The sequence below is a fragment of the Lates calcarifer genome, linkage group LG18, assembly GCF_001640805.2.
Source record: "Lates calcarifer isolate ASB-BC8 linkage group LG18, TLL_Latcal_v3, whole genome shotgun sequence".
Classification (NCBI taxonomy): Eukaryota; Metazoa; Chordata; class Actinopteri; family Centropomidae; genus Lates; species Lates calcarifer.
Window position 1 is genome coordinate 3,260,624 of NC_066850.1, and position 17,299 is coordinate 3,277,922.

Sequence of the window (17,299 nt, forward strand, 5' to 3'; positions counted from 1 at the left end):
TCCCTAGCTCTGCACAGCACATAACAGGAACCTGAAAAAGATGTTCCCCAGATGTGTTGACTTAATATGACATTGGGTTATTGTGGGAACTCGTCAAAGAATGGTCTGTTCCCAAGAGCAACCGTACGACAAGGTTAAGGGTTGGGTTGTTGTTGGGTTATAGCTGTTAAAGCTATAATAAAACAAGGATAATATTTCTGAAATACTTAAACTTTGAATGGGTCAAATGAGGGTTAACAGAATACTGAACTAGGGAACATTGGACTCTGGGGACATAGATATATGTTCCCAAGCTAATCCGGAGGTCCACTTTATGTGACAAGCATTTGAAATAATTAATGTAACATTTAATCTTAACTTTAATTTTACCTAAAATTTAAATCTTTAGGAGGTTTGTGCTGCTTTCCCTAGAATACCTATTTTGCTAGCATTCGTGTTAGCATAGCCAGTTAATCAGTTTTAAATGATCTAAGATTGAGGTTTGCCCCAGTATACCTGCTTTTCTGGGAGTTGTCTATCTCTACGATGGAAGAGGCAGGTGTAAAGTTGGTGTAGATGCAATTATAAAAACAAGACACCAGCTTAAGATACCAGAATTTTCTTTTAAGAGTGAAAACTAAGCACAAATTAGCAGCTTTTACTAAAGAGAAGTGAACTCACTATTGTTTTGCTCTTCATTAACATGATTACCTGGACTGTGCACAGTTTAAAGGATATATATCTCCTGATTTATAGGTCGATTATCCAAGTTCAAATCAAGCGCCTGTTTTTGTTTACTGGAGCTGCAAACATGCTACTTTGCCTGGTGCCGTTTTAATAATGTAAGAAGATTTTACATTTGACTCTGAGCAGCCCCAGTGATCCCAGCACTTAAAAAATGAAACACAGATTTTAAGTTAGAGATAGTCAATGAGCAGGCAGATATGTCTTCAGGATCTTGCTTGAACTCTTCACTGTTTTGTAACCTTTCTAAGACAGCTCCTCTAACCACAGGGCTTGCCTGCTGATGAAATTAGAGTATTGTTTATTCCACGCTCTGGCCTCCCCCTTTTTTTCGTGCAGCGTTTAGTGAATCCCTCGTTGCCGTTCATCAAGACGTGGACGGTGTTTGTGCGCAGATTCGTATGTTTACACTGACTGGAGCGGCATGAGCGCGGATGCTCTGCGGTTGGAGGGGCACCCTGCTCTTTTCTCTCGACTCTGTGGTGGTTTTCTTCTGCCAGTAAACCTCAGCTGTGGAGCACATGGTCCAGCTGTGGCGGGGTGACTACGAGGACACTGACAGGGTTACCGAGGAAACCCAGGAGCATTCGGAGCGAGTGCTGAGCTGACAGCTAATCTCCCACCATTCTTGCTTTTTATTTCAGGCCGGGGCAACCTGCCCTCTCTTCCCGGGCATCAAATTGTGACTGATTCTCCTCCTCATCCTCACTTATCAGTTAAATCTCAGGGTTGCTGTTTCCCAAAGCTATCCTTAGACAACAATCCTCTTTGTTCCATTGTAAGACAGTGGGACAGAGATAATCATAGTGCTGAGATACACTGAGGGAAACTGCACACTAAACTAAAAGCCAGATGTGGCACCATGTGCTTCTGTTCAGCTGTCAGTGGCCTCTTATGTCAGGCACTCCTTAAACTTGCTGCCCTCTCTGATGCGGTCGAGGTCTGCCTTCCTTTTCCACCCAGCTGGACGCTCAACCGCCAATGATTAAGCCAGACAAATTGGAAGCTGCGCAGGGGCGAACGCTTGACTCAAATATAGAACTTCTCGAGGTACTGTTTGGGAATCTGTCCTTTTTGGGGCCCTATCAGGAGTGAATAAACCAACACCAGCACACTCGCTCCAAGATGCTTTATAAAACGCAGACTTTGGCAGAAAGTAAAAGCATCAGATGAAGGACAGAGGAGCAGATGTAGTTGCTTGCCCGAGGTTAAGGAGGGGAAATTGGAAAGTTGTGTTGTGTGCGAAAGAGATATATCACATTGACTCGCAGTCTGTGTGACCCCTGAAGCACAGCTGAACCCAAATGCTGGAGAGCGGGTTTCTTGACTTATCTGGTTGCATCTAAGAGTACAAGAAAGAATATATTCAGACTTTTATATCTGACCGAAGGCTGCAAATGAATTGCGCAGACCTGTTTTCATGCCAGCATTTTCTAGTTATCACCTCATTATATCAGCCAGATGAATGGAACAGTGGTTTACTTCTTTAAAAGGCCAGAATATATTTCCTACTTCATTTTAAGGTTGAACTGTTTTTATCTGAAACTAAGGTTTTTTAGCTTTGATATGTTAGCTGTTATTCCCAAAAGTAGGTGTGTTGATCCAGCTGTGTAACTCCAGTTGTTTTTGCTGGAGTTAATGTGCAAAAAAACGAAGATTAAAGTCGTTTGAATCATTCAGCGCTGCAGAAACTGCATTTACCGTGTATGTTTTGGATTGATGAACACGTCTGTCCGTGGGGGACTCGATTGACTTCTGACGGGCGCGAACAGTAATGTAAATCTGAATTATTTAGCTCGTGAAATCGTGATTCTTTCGGCTTTTCACAACAAGGTGCGCCTGAGCCCGAAGCAGCAGAGAAATAATAGATTAGCAGAACATTCAGTGACACCGTTGTTTTCCTATCATGTGTAAAAATGATATTCTACCTGGGACCATTCGGTTCAATAAGAGTGTAAAACCAATCCAAACAGTTTTAATTATTCAGCACGTTATGTGGTCCTGCTGGTTTATTGTGCTGGAAATGAAAAGTAAGAGAAAATAGTCTTTCCTTAACTTTGCAGCCTTTAAAGCCTTGTGTGTGTAATTTTCTTGGAAATTTAAGACAAAGAGGAACATATAGGAGAAAATGTGACACTATTCTGCAGGAGGACATATAGGACATACTTTTGTTGCTTTATTAGAAATAAACGCTGGTTTCAGGTCAGCACAAATAAATAAACCATTTTTCAGAGGTGTATTCCTCAGGGGAGCAGGAGCAGGAGCAGGAGGAGGAGGAGGAGGCAGGGAGTGGCGTGGTGCTAGCTGGCACGCTCACTGCAGTACAGAGATTTTTCAGACGGGATGGATTGATGTTACCCACCTTTGTTTGATCTTAAAGCCAGCGCCCATGTCTGAGTGTGTCTGTCTGCATGTGCAGACGACTGTGTAAATGTGCGCCTGCCTAACAGTGCGATAAGATTTGGTGTGTGTTTCTGTGTGTGTGTGCGACTGCATCGTCTGGCCTCTGATCTCTCACACCCATCGGGAATGAGAGGAGACAGAGAGGGCGACTTTGATCTCCCAGAGGTTTTCTTTTAAAGAGATGCTGCAGTCCTTCCTCCTAAATCTTTGTTTTGTTTTTTTTAAGACTCTAAAATGAGGAGATCAAGTAGGAAAGAGCACTTTTCTTTATTACACCGATTTAAATGTTTATTATCTTTCTTCTTCTCTAATGTGAAATAGCTCGTGATTTTAGACGTAGCAACTGGTTCGCCATAACTGGAAAGACGTAGCCAGGTCTGACGAATCTGGTCAGCATGAATCCATGAACCCAGCCTGTCCGGTGTCAACTCACAGACTCATGGTTTGAATGTTGAGTGTTGCTGACCGTGTGCGTCCCCCTAACGTCGACCTCCAGCGTGAAACAACACAACTGGTTTCGCGAACATGACGTGGGTTTCTAAGATCTTGATGCAAAGAACTGAGGCTGTTTTCAGAGCACAGTGAGGCCCTAACCCAGTATTAGTGTGGCGTTCCTAATAAAGTGCTCTGTGACTGTATTTCCAGCCGTCAGGACACATACTGGCTCTGACCATCGAGCCTGTGGTCTCTCAGTCGCAGGACCATCTCCGCCCTGTCACACCGTAACCAACCGACCAACCAGAAGTCGATGCTTCAGAGATTCTGTAATTTGCAGGCGATAAAATTTGACATTTGCACGGCAACACCGAGACGTTTTTGTCTTTGGATGTCTCACAGAGTGGCCCTGACAAGTCCAGGCAGATGTTAAACACCTGGCTAGATAAACCCTAAAATCAGACATTCTGGATCATGTCAGCAGGTTTTTTTTATTGAACTGTTTCTATTTTAAGGTCTGATTTAGAAGTTTAAACATGTATCAGACATTGTGTAAGTGATAGCATGACCTACTTCACAGTGAGATTGTAAAACTGGGTTTATTTTTTTCTATGAATAGGCTGTATTTTGTATTGTTAACCCATTTTAACACCTGGAGTAACATAAAACTCCCACATCAAAGGCATATTTCTCCCTCGCTGTTGGACACAACTTCAAAGTACTTTCCAAAAACCTTTTTTTTCTAAAAACCAGTTGTAAAACACTGGTGGAAGCAGAGAGGCCCGTGTTCGCCTCTCCTCGTAGCAGCGCGTTGTTGCCATGGCGCTCGGGCGGTGTTGACTCTGCAGGGTGTAAACAGACTTGGAGGAGAAGGGGAAAAGATGGCGGAGCGCAGGGGGACAGGCTCAGACAGACAAAACGGTCTGAGGCCGCACAGTGGATTAGTGTTAAGTGAGACTGGAAGGTCACAGGTTTGATTCTAACCTTAAATCTACAGGCAAACACCATTAAAAATGACTTTTTCCCATATCAGCTAATAAATGGACACACTGACAATATAAAGTCATGTGTTTTGATTATTTTTAACACAGCTACAGGTTCTTATTCAGTGAAAAAAGTTCAAAAATACTACAAGAGCCAAGTAAGTTTGCAAAATTATAAGGATAATATATGAGAATTAACAGGATTAAACTCGAAATTTACCAAATTGCAAGTTGTATTTGAAATGTATTTGGAAAAAAAACATCTTGAAGCATAATCTTGGTTAAAACAACCAGGTTTAATGTAAATTCAGTTGAATTTAGTTCATTTTTGGTCATTTGGACAAAAGCAACCTGTAAACACAGTATTAGCATATTAACACTTTGGCTGTTGTTGGCTAACGTGATGGCTAACAGCTGCCTATTCACAGCTTCAGCAGTTAAGAGAGACTTTAACCCAGTCTCCTTCCTACAGATTGTGACAGACTTGGATGCTGTTCTGGGGCCAGAAGTGGTTGATGAGTGGGTTGCAAACAGCTAGTTGACATTTTTATCTGTAACTTCTCTCTCCAAGTCTAATTTGTGGTATTTGTTTGTTTGTTTTGTTTGAAATGTGCTCAGTTTACTCCACAGTCTCAACTCTGTCAAAACACAGGCTGGGTCATCAAAACATTCTCACATCTCCGTCCAGCTTCCCAAACGTGACTCTGCCTGATCTGCGTTTTATTGGGCAGTTTAGTGGATATGTTTCGTTGCAGCGTAATAAGAGAGGACATGAGTCTCTTATGAACCTTCAAAGCCACACGGCCACATGAAAGCAAACAGCGGCCTATCGCAACAACAGGCATCAGGTCCATTTTCTCCCCCCGTTATAATCGCGTGGATATGAAACAGGCTGGGGCTTCTGTGCCCGTTCTCCACGGAACTCATTTCCTGGCTGATATCGGTTCATATGGCTTTGTTTTTTCTGGATGGGAACCCCAGAAAAGAGAGAGAGCTGCGATCACAGGAGGGCTCAGCAGCTTAGCCATGCTGACCACCCCACTGATGGCAGTTATGCAACTGACAGGGCTACTCTCGGTCAGCGTGAGGGGTGATTCACGTTCAGTTCAACAACCGCAGGGTAAAAACAAAAACCCCTGCCTTCAGGATGGCTGCTCCTGCAACTTTTGAAACGACACGCACTTGAGTTTGGAGGTTTGGTGGAAGTTAACGCCAATCAAACCCATTTTCTTTATTCTAAATCAGACAGTCAGGTTTCCAGGAAAGAGAGTGCGTTTTGTATTGAAGGCTGTGCTGATGAGTCTGCAGTCAGACAGAGTGAGGGGGAGAGAGCAGTAAGCACTGCTGGGTCAGCTAAGCCTTGCCTGTCACCTCTCTGTCAGCTCAGCACTTTTGGACATATATCTGCCATGTGGAGCTGCTGGGCCGGTGACATGCCACTCATTCCCGACTGAAGCCCCGCTCCGCTAAAGCCTCTCGCTCCCCTGCATCCCCCTCGTCTAACTTTTTCATACTCACAACACACCTCATGCTCAAAATGTGTCCAATTAAACAAGCAGCGGAGCCAAAATGTGTTATTTTAGGTACAACATCACTGGATCTAACTCTAAAAATCAGGCTCTCTTGCAGTGAGACCTTTTCACTTCCTGTGTTTTTTCTTTTCTTATTTTATCCCTTTTTAAAAATATTTTGCATTAGGATCGATACACAGCTAGGTCAATCGGTGGAATGTCCCTTTAATAACCAGCGTTATTTGAACATAACAACATAAAAAAAAAAAAAATCACACTGTAAAAATGATTCCATTACAAGAAAAATCTTACTGAAGTCAAATGAAATACGTATGTTATGCATGAAGTAGTAGAAACCAGTTACGCAATCAATGCTACAGTACCCTGATTGTAGCACTAATTGGCGTCTTTCCTTCCTTTCCTTTCCTTTCTATCACCAACCAGTAGGTGGCGACCCGGCGTCAGTCAGCTGTCCCCGCACACGTGCAGAGTTAACAGCCAGAAACATCTGGACGCACGAACAATTCAAAGGCTGGACACAGCTGTAGACAGGAATCATCCAGCCGAGTGTTTTCCTCCAGGCGGCCAGTCTGTGTTGTGCTGGTCTGAGTCGGTTGCCTGCATGAGCTTCCCCCTCCCTCCGCCCCGGGACCCGAATCCCCAAGTTTACGACGGGCCGCTAAAACACATTGATCCTCGCTGTTGCTTACGTAAGCAACACCATGACTTCCCATTATGTTCTCTTGTGGTAGCACACAGCCTCAGGTGATGATCCTGAGTCAGATAAGTGTTTGTGTTTGTTTAAAAGGACACACATAAGAAGTCTGATCCAGAATCTGTTTATTTTAAGCAGGCCTTACCGTGATTTATGCATGTAAGGGGTTCAGATGTTGCATGCTGCCTCTACAGCAGCTTTATGATTCTCTGCTTCCTAAGAGTTTAAACAAAACACTCACAACTGTCTTTGATCTGCAGGCCTTTTCAGGAATGAGAATAGAAGAGAACAAGGGTTTCCGGTGTCTAACGCCATTGCTGATGAAATGTAAATTAAGCGTGCAACCAAATGACTACACAGCTCGATTTGGCAGGTTTAACATAATGCTTGGAACCGATGTCGGCTTCCCGCAGCCAAGCAGCAATAGCAGCTCCAGCTTGGCCCCTGCATCCTGCTTCTGGGACTCTTCATCGATGGCTGTGAATGGCTCTGGTGGTAGCAAACGGCGGTGGAAGCGTCTCTGAGTGGAAGGCAGTGAGCGGCCCACTCACCAGCCTGCCGCTGCCCCCGCACACACAGACACACACTGCACACAAATACACTCGACATGTGCAGGAAGCGCTCAGATACTGGCAACCAGGACGGCTTCGGTGTTCGTTCTGTTCATTCATCAGGTGGGGAAAAAATAGAAATCACTGCATTAAATTATGAAATGAATTGATTGATCTATTGCGTTAAAAGCGGATGAGGCTGATAGACATACATACACCCACACTGCTAATACACACAAACGCACACACACTCACTCACTTGACTCTTTCCATCTTGCTCTCGCCCACACACTGACACACACTCACACATGTTTGTACGTGCCAATAGAGTACTCCCAGATGGACTACTACCAGAGCAGGAATTACGTAACAAAAGCCTGTTTCAAACTGCAAACTTTAAACTTAAACAGCGAGGCACAGGGAGAAGATTTTGTTCCACATGAATGCGTGTTTGTTGTCTACTAATAGCACTCACCATGGCAAAAAACAACCACCAAATAAACCGGACAATTGCAATTTGTTCCAACTTAGGCCTTATATCAATAGTCCTGTCCACCATATATGACAATGTTGTATTAAGAGATCTGAGAACACTAACATTGCTAATACTTCAGAGGTCGGAACTGGGGTTGATGTTACCAATGAGATAATGGCGTTCCAGTTGATAAGTCGGAAAAACACTGATCCTTTATGATTGCTCTTACGGAGTATAGACAACTTCATAACAAATTTGCTCCAGCTAAAGAACAACCCAGTTGTTAACGTTAGATTTTAAAGCTAACACTTCAAAACGTTCTTAACAACTTGTTCAAAGAAAGTACGTAGTAGCAGCCATCTTGATTTCTTATTTTGGAAAGTTGGAGAAATCCCACCAGCCCTAGTTGAAAATCCGACTTATGGGGGTGTTCCAGTTGAAAGTTCAGACTAGGAACACAGAAATTCGGACTTCCAAGTACAACTGGAACGCAACATTAAATGAAGTCCGAAACATGAGCAGTTAGACAGTCTTGACAGGTAGGAAGCGAATTAACAGTTTAGCTAGCTTATCTAAACCACTTCTCTGGAGGTTAAACAAAATGCTAGCACAGCAAAATTATTTTTAAAAATCCCTCATTGCACAGGAAAAGAGTGTCCACACACAAAGCAATTGAACAAGTTGAACAAGGATGTTGGTTTGTAAAATATAAGGAGATTCTTGCTAGCTCGGCTAGCTCACTCAGCTAACAAGCTAATGTTTGTTGGCATTATTGCTTCTGACTGTCATTGGTTTGATGTTGTTTTGTGAGTTTTACTTCTTTTTTTACCATTGATACCTTTTAGAGGGAATGATCAAAAGCTTGAGTTTACATATCGAGTTGTGCTGTCTTCACTATCTTTATCGATCTCATCAGTTTTCGAATCGTTAGCATAGTGATGTTAGCTTACTAACAATGATCCTTGCTTTGTGAGTTGTAGCACCCCCTTGAGAGTTTCTAACGGACAGTTTGGGTTGTAATTTTACTATTTTTTATTTTTTAATCCAGATAAATTTAACTTTGTGTAATAGCTATACGATGATGTGATTACTCATATTTTTTGCTAGGTTGTTTTGATTTGGTGAGTTATGTTAGTATTACAAATACAAGTAATATTCAAAACGACAAAGAAAAAATAAAATAAAAACATTTTTTTAACCAGGCATGTAACCATTATAGGGGATCATAATAATGCAATCATGCTACACTACTGCAAAAACCACTTTTCATATACTAACAAACTACCATTTTCTCAATAAAGACATGTGCATCCATAATACAGAGAGGTCTCACTCAGCTAACTTTTCTCAGCAAGTGTTAAAATCTGCACTGATCTCTACTTTAAATGGGAACAGGACTCGTGTGGTTTTTAACTTTCACCCTGTCAGTTACACAACTAGAGGTTGTGAGAGAACAAGATTGGACTGTTAACGCAGGGCATCTCGCCTCATCTCCCGCCAAGCAGCGAAACCCCCTGCCCCTTCCAACCCCACATGGCTGGCAGAATGCTACCATTTACAAGCTTGGGGGGGGCAGGGGGCTCGGAGGTGAGGAGGAGTGGGGGGAGGGTAAATGAGAACAGATGTAACTTCTGCCACGTACACACACACACACACACTCGTCTTAATCCTGCTTTCCCTATCTTTTCCTCCCCCCCTCTTAGACCTCCTTCTTTTACGTTACTCCCCCAAACACCACCTCGCCTCATCCCCCAACCCCTCTCCTCATGTGCAGGTTTTAACAACAGGCTCAGTGTGATCCACTGGCGTCACCTTGCTCCTCCACCGGACACAGGCCACTCTGTCTGGGTAGCGGGAAGACCAAAGGGAGGGATGGAGGGGGGGCGCGACATGACTCTCCACTCACCCGACAAACACCACGACATGGGAGACTCGGCTAGAGAGGCCGAGTATGTGGGAAAAAGAGAGGGAGGGTGTCTCGAGTGCTATTTCAGACATGCCTCAGTTTAGATTCCTCCCTGTCTGTCTGTCTTCTCTTTTACCTCCTCTCCACCATCCCGTACACACCTGCCTGCAGGTTAAACAATGTGTGTGTTGTCAAAAACACAACACTGCTAAGTGTTGTTTTAAGTGGATTTTCCCCTCCTTGCATGGCCATATCACACAGGGAGCAACACAATAGTCTTGTTGTGTTGGCATTGCTACTCAGGAGGGAAATGCAAGGTTTGTGCTGTCATACCCCCCCCCCCCCCAACCTCCTCTTCTTGTCTCTGTCTCTTAGAATTAACTCAATCTGCAAACCACAATCTGAACAATCGCTCCTTTTATAAAACCCATAATTCCCTGCAGCTCAGAGTTAGATGGTAAGAGCCAGACCCCCGAACGTTGTTCATGGGGGTTACATTCAGCCTCTCTGGACTAAATTAAATACATCCTGCTTGTGAGAAACTGCGGGGTTAGTTCAGGTCTCCTCAAAAAAAGGGGGGAGCACCGCCCCTTGCATGTGTTTCATTATGACTGAAAGTAACTGTTCACATGGGGGCCCTGATGAGGTCAGTGGAAGTAAAAATCATTACCCCACCCCCTCGATGTTCGGCCGCAAATGTAAGTCACCAAAGGCAACTGGTCTTGAAGACGTTTTGCCGCTCTAATGATTCTCACATGAGTACCATCTGACCTTAACGATTCACGTCTGACCTCAATGACTCATGTGACATCCAAGTGTTGATGACCCACAGAAGGTTAAAATGCCCTGGGATTTCCAGCACTGGAAGCCTCTCAAGTCCAGCTGTGTCTTACCTGCCATTATGCTCTATTGATTTTCATTAAATTTATATATAATCTAAATAATATAATCCCAGATCTGAACATGAGGCTATAAAGTTATTTAAAAATATTTACAGTTTCGCATGTTTAGGCTTCATAACAAACTTCTGAAGTATACCTCCCATAGCAGCCATTGGTTTCCATTTATTTTGGTACTGAAAATGCATTTAAAGTCTTGGGTTTGTGTCAAGAAATGTGGCAGAAATTCTCCCTCTTTGAGAGAGTTTTTGAAGAATCCAAGCAGCAAGGAATATTCTGCTTGAAGGGCAACTCCCCTCCTTAATAAACCTTTATGATTATTACGTCTTAGTTGAATCAATGATACCAAACATACAGTACGTTGGGTTGGTGATGGAGGGAGCTGTAGCAACAAACAGCGTCACTAAGGAAGCGCTTAATATGATTGGACATTACTAATCAGCTGGTTGCCACTGGCTGCTGAATGAGCCAGTGATTGTGAAGCATGAATGAAGAAGTTGATTCAAATCAGCTAACACAAGCACGACTTCAGTGCTCTGCCTAAAGTAAAGCTACCAACAGGTACAGTATTTGAAATATTTCCTTGTTTGTGTGTTCACATAGAAATTCAAACATCCAATAATTAAGAGTTCTGTTGCCCAACAACAACCAAACAAAAAAAGAAAAGAAAATAGCCGAATCCACATTATTCTGTTCACAAACAAATCTTAAAACCACAGTTAGTTGAGTCGATCGGCGGCCTGGGATGTGGGAAATTAAACAAAATAGTCATTGAATAAAAAAGCAGATACATGTAGTTTGTAATAAATTGGTTTTAACTTGTTAAAATCACCCAACAAAAATCTACAGATAAGTTTGAGCTATGATAGAGATAGAAGAGGACATTCTGTTGAAGTGGAATATCCAGGAAATATCTGAACATAGTGCATTCTCTGAGCCTGCATTAGTTCAGCAGGCCTGTGCTTTAACTATGAATACTGTATACTTGGAACTGTATTGTGTATTGTTCAATGCTCACTGTCTTTTCTCTTGGTGATGGAAAACTACTGAATATTTCCATCTTGATAGCGAATGGCCCATAATTTCCCTTTCAGATGTAATATGAAGGTCTGCAGAGAATAGACAATCTGTGACAATGACAGATGAGTGTTCTCTCCTCCTTCTACTCCCCTGCTCTCTCTGGTATTATATGAGATGACAATGCTGCCATGTTACAGGAATGCATCCTGTATTCCCAGCTGAAAGAAGCAGGATGTTGCTGATGCTCATAGGTTCTTTCAGCCAGAAGGCCCCGCCCTGTGCCCCGGCCTGCAACAAAAGACCCCGCTGCCTGCTCCAACTGATTAACCAAACAAATGCCACCGGTGGCACAAAACATGTCTGTAAATGCACGTGGGCATTCCTAACATGCCTGCCTGTTTATATGGTGGTGGTGGGGCAGGTTCAGGGGGGTTCATGCATTTGTGTTCGTGTGACTGAGGGCATTCGTGCTGTATGGACCCTGCCAACGAATGGCCTGAATGAACTCTTCGCCTGAATTCAGCTTTTTCACTTGGCTTGTTGCGGCACATACTGTATGTGTAGCCACTACATAGAGAGTTCTGTGATGTGTCTGTCCTCAAAGCAGTCCGAGCTGTCCAATCACAGAGGAGGTTGGATCTCCTTGAATTGGACGACCCATTGGATGACCCTTCAAGGAAAACCCACCGTATAGAACAGCTTCAATACTCAAGTTCCTGGAAGTCTACTGAAGGGATGAACACCCATTCTTCCAAACAATACTCCTCATGTGCTTTGATGACGCTCTGGTCCAAATTGTTTTAGATTTTGAAGTTGGGTTGTGATCTGGTTAAAGCCATTGTTTCTTCAGATTATTTCTTTAATGTATTAACCCATCTGTCTTTAGCGATCCAGCAAACCTTTCCCAATGCAAACCTTTAAGTACAGTCAACCAGTTAAATTTCTGGACTACTGACAAAGTGCTTGTTGGATCATCTAACAGTTTTGTCATTCAGCTTTTTAATGCTGGAACTGAGAGAGATGCGTCCAACAGCTTCTGCAACTTTTTGACACAGATAATCCAAATTTGTGCAAGGTGTGAGAAGGTGTAATATTAAGTCAGGGTGCTAGCTCAAGTTTTAACCTAAACTTATCTTGGCTCTTTTTGTGTGAACAATCGAGAGCAACATCACAAACGTCTTTGAGGACAGACTGTCCAAGACAGAGCTGGGGTATCCCCAGTCGTATGGATTCTTGTCTCAAGGCTTTAAGGACACAGAGTTCTTGAGTGCTGTTAGAGGAAGGCTATGATGACAGGTTTCTATGGTGCCTATTGAATATGTGCTTATGCCTGAAGACATGGTTCTGAAAACACTTTGTATAAGTGTTTGGTATGCTTCAAGCAAACTTTGTTTGTACAATCACTAACTCAGCCACAGGAACAAAATGTGATGCTTGAAATATCTGCCAATGGAAGTATAAAAATAAGGGAGAGAATGTGTTTATCAACCCTGTTTTTTAATACGCTAATCCTTTTCTGAAAGAAGTATATTCATCTGCACCTCTCTAGCATTTCCAAATGTACCGTACCCAACGCAAAAAATAATTCTGACGATGAAAGGGAAGGTAAACTCTGACACTATAAGATGGTAAAGACTGACGTCAAACCACACGTGAATAAGAGAACGATGAAGGGATACAAAAGGACAGAGACCAGGAGACAAAGACAAGAAAGCGAGAGTGTGCGGTGATGGAGGTGTTTGACTTACAGGAGGTGACAGCGAGGGAACAAAAGGTGTTATGTGGGGGGACTTCATGACGCACAGGTGTGCACACATGGACACAATTGTCACCCAAGACAGTGACTTCTCACCTTGGTGCCAGATGAGGAGGCAGCGAATTCACATCAAGCTCTGTCATTCAACGGTCCTTCAGTATTCGTCTTGTTTAGCTACATGCAGGTTCCAAGAATCCTGAACAGAACCAGAGCTCATTTTGTGGAAAAGAGTTATAGCTAAAGGTTGACATCATATTTGTTGTCTAACCTTACTGTCAGCAGTTTGTCTGTCTATGGCATCCACAATGCCTCCACATCATGGTGCAGTGGGTTGGTACATTGTTAATTTTTATGATCCTCTCTAGAAAAACAAAAATGTGATTGAGGATATATTACCAGGCAAGTGTTCCTTTTGGTAGTACCAGGGGCCTCCGGATAGGATCGGAAATATGACTAAACGATGACGATTAAATTTATGTGTTTATAATTCTGTGAAGAGCAAGAGTCAGGCGTTTAATATCATACGTTACAGTCAATTTTAGGCATTAGGGAGGAAAATAAGGGAATTACTGTGTGTTCCTGTGAGTGAACATGTGACTGCACATCTCCCACTCCTCTGACGTCGGATGTTAATCACACACACAGGGCGCGATAAGGGGAAAAGCCTAGAAGATATTATTATCATCCAGTGGTGAGTGAATGACACAGTGACACGCACTCGGCGGTGACGCAGGGAGGGGTGGTGGGGGGTCTTTCATCCGTCTTTCACTTCACGTCCTGGAAACAAAACGCAGCAAAGTGAAGGGAGGGAGGGAGACAGAGAGAGGGGAGAAAATGGCAGTCCTCTGCCTTTTCCAGTCTTGAATAATTAAGCAGTGCTGAGCAGCTCACTGGGCAGATAACTGAAACTCTATTTTTAGTCGGCGTGAGGACCACTCGCCAGTCATGACTCATTAAAACGTAAGAGGCGGAGCTCGCGCAGCTACGCAGGCAGATGTATACGTATGGATGCTCGCATTCAAGCATAAACAGTACAGTACATGCACACATGGAAACCTAATCTTGTTTTCAACCCCGTGCACACACACTTGTTTCCTCCACTGCATCACATCTGCGTGCACAGACACACACCCGCTCAAGAATACAGTCACATGATGACAGCTCTGTGCCTCTGGCCAAAACAATGAGCCCTAGCATCAAACATAACAAGAACAATGTCATAAATCTTCCTGGGTAACTTCTTTAGGAAAAAACCACAGCACAATAAGATATACCAAAGAAAAAAGACACAAACTGACCAAAGGATTGATGACGATTGATGTCCTGTCCTTCAAACAATACCTGCACCTTGAATGCAGCTATAATTAAAGGATCAATCTCACATCTTGAATTGAGGCCTGCCTATTAGCCTAGCTTAGCATAAAGACTGGAAACAGGGTGAAACCGTTAGCCTACATCTGTCCAAAGGCAACAAAATCGACTCTTGCAGCACCTCTAAATCTTACAAATTAACATGTTATTTCCTGTTTGTTTAATCCATTCATAAACCAACAGTTTCTAGGGACCAGTTTCCAGGCAACCAGTGAGACTCCATGAAATTACCGTTCACAGCCAAGAAATAGTTTGGCACATTACTTACACTTTTCGTTATTGTACTGATTAAACAAATGAAATATTATAACATCTAGTTAGTAAGTAGGGTTAGTGGGAAAATGTTCTCACCTTTGGACTGAGCCAGGTTTGGCTGTTTCCTCCCTGTTTTTATGCTAAGCAAAGCTAAGTGGCTGCTGGCTCCAGCTGCAGCGGTATCGAAAGCAAATACACAAATTTCCCAACACGTTGACTTATTGCTTTAACTTTATTTACACTTGTGCAACAGGAAGGCGTATTAAAATAGGCTCATTTACTTTGAGATGAACATGCAAATGTAAAATTACATGATTTGCTTATGTTCTAATGATCTTGTTTTTTCAAATAGTTTTCTACACCTCAACAGTCAGTTCAATAAAGCAGAGAACAGTACACACACATTTTCTATATTCAGTGAAAATCTCCACAAACCTTTATGCACTTTAAATCCTTCCCCCCTTAAACTCTGCACTATATCACGGCTTAATTTATGCTTGTGTACATAAAGTAAAGAAATACATTAAACCGTAACAGGCTGAAAATCACCGTATCATGAATATAATATGCATATGTATGTATGTAAGATATGGTTAAAGCAGACATCCTTTTCCCCCCAAGCTCCTTGTGACCTGCATTTGTGCTCTAGCCTACCACTGAACCCCCAAAGCCTGCTGGGTAAGTATCCCTCTCAGCAGCCAGGGCATGCTGGGATTGGCTGACTTCACAGGATATTTAGATGTATATATAGGTCCAGCCCACTCTAATAAAGTTGCTGACCAGTGTTTTTTTTGTACTCAACCGTGCCTCGTTTTTGTTCTCTTCGCTTCAGTAATCACCACGATCCACACTGTCATATCACGTCTTATCATCCCACTATGGAGGGTTTTTTAAGAGTTCATGGGGAATATCACATCGAGGATAGGAGGAGGATAAAAGAGTGTGTGTGTGTTTCTGTGTGTGTGTGTGTGTGTGTGTGTGCTTGACGCGCAGGCTGCGTGGGTGGTGAAAAAAAGTGCATGCATGTGTATGTGCTTGAGGGTGACAAAGGAATGTAGGAAAATGCAATAGGAAATGTTGACACTCCCAACGTCTCAGAAACACACACACAGATAAAATTTGCCTCTCCATGACGTCGGCGGTACTCCACCTGACTCCCGGCTCCGACACCTGGCTCTTTGCATACCAAAGTCACCGACGGTTGACCAGGAGTGATGTCACTCGTTCAGGGCCAGACCACACAGGAAATAAAAAAGATTTTCTCACCACATTCACTCTGATGACACAGTTTTACGTGGGATTAATCAACGACAGTTTTTATTCCCAAAGTGACATCTTAATACAGCTCTAATATCTGAAGTATTTCCTTTTGGGTGTAATGTGGAAGTTAAACCCCATTTTGTGACCAGTAACACAAAACAAATTCCCTCTTGACCCATGACACCAAAAAATTAAACAAATTTTTGTCATGCATCGTAAAAAAAAAAAAAAAAAAAACTCGTTTCTTGCCCTAATGCTGATCCCACATGAATACATACAGGGGGAGATAATCTTATTCACGTTCCTCTTGAGACTTAGACTGGTGTCGACTTTCTCATTTATCAGTATAGCTAGCTAACAGCTACAGCTAGCAGCCAGTTAGCTTAGCACAGGTACAAGAAATGGGGACTAGCCTGGCTCAGTCCAAAGATGACTAAATCTGCCTCAGAGCACCTCTAAAGCTCATTTATATCTTGTTTGTTTAAGCCACAAAAAGAAGTACAAATGACAGTTTATTAAAGCTGTTGCTAGGCAACCAGCAGAACCAGGAAAGCCAGCGGACTCCAGGATGTTACAGTGGCCACCATATAATTCCTCGTAAAAACACGACTTGTCGTTTTTACATTTGTTTTTGTAGCGATAAATGAGATGTAATGTGTAAATGGGTATTAGCAGTGTTAGGTGGGTTAGCCAGGCTAACTGTTTCCTCCCGTGCCACGAGATGGAACGTTCTTAAAAAGCTGTTCAAATTTAACGTTTTTTTTTTTTTAAAAAAAGCCATGACTAAACTGTTTTAAACATGTAGTCTAGACTAGCCATTGCCATTGCTAGCCTCTGTTAGCAATACCAGTTGCTAACAACACTCTATGCTGTATTTTGCTCATACAAACAGCGTAGCAACATGTCCACAGATAAAAACTGAACAGTACTATGTGTATAACTGACTTAATGTGAAACTAATAAGACAGAGCTGCTATAAACAGTAAAATTAGCAAAGTGTTCACTGCTATTGATGCTAGTAGCAGCCACTTTGAAC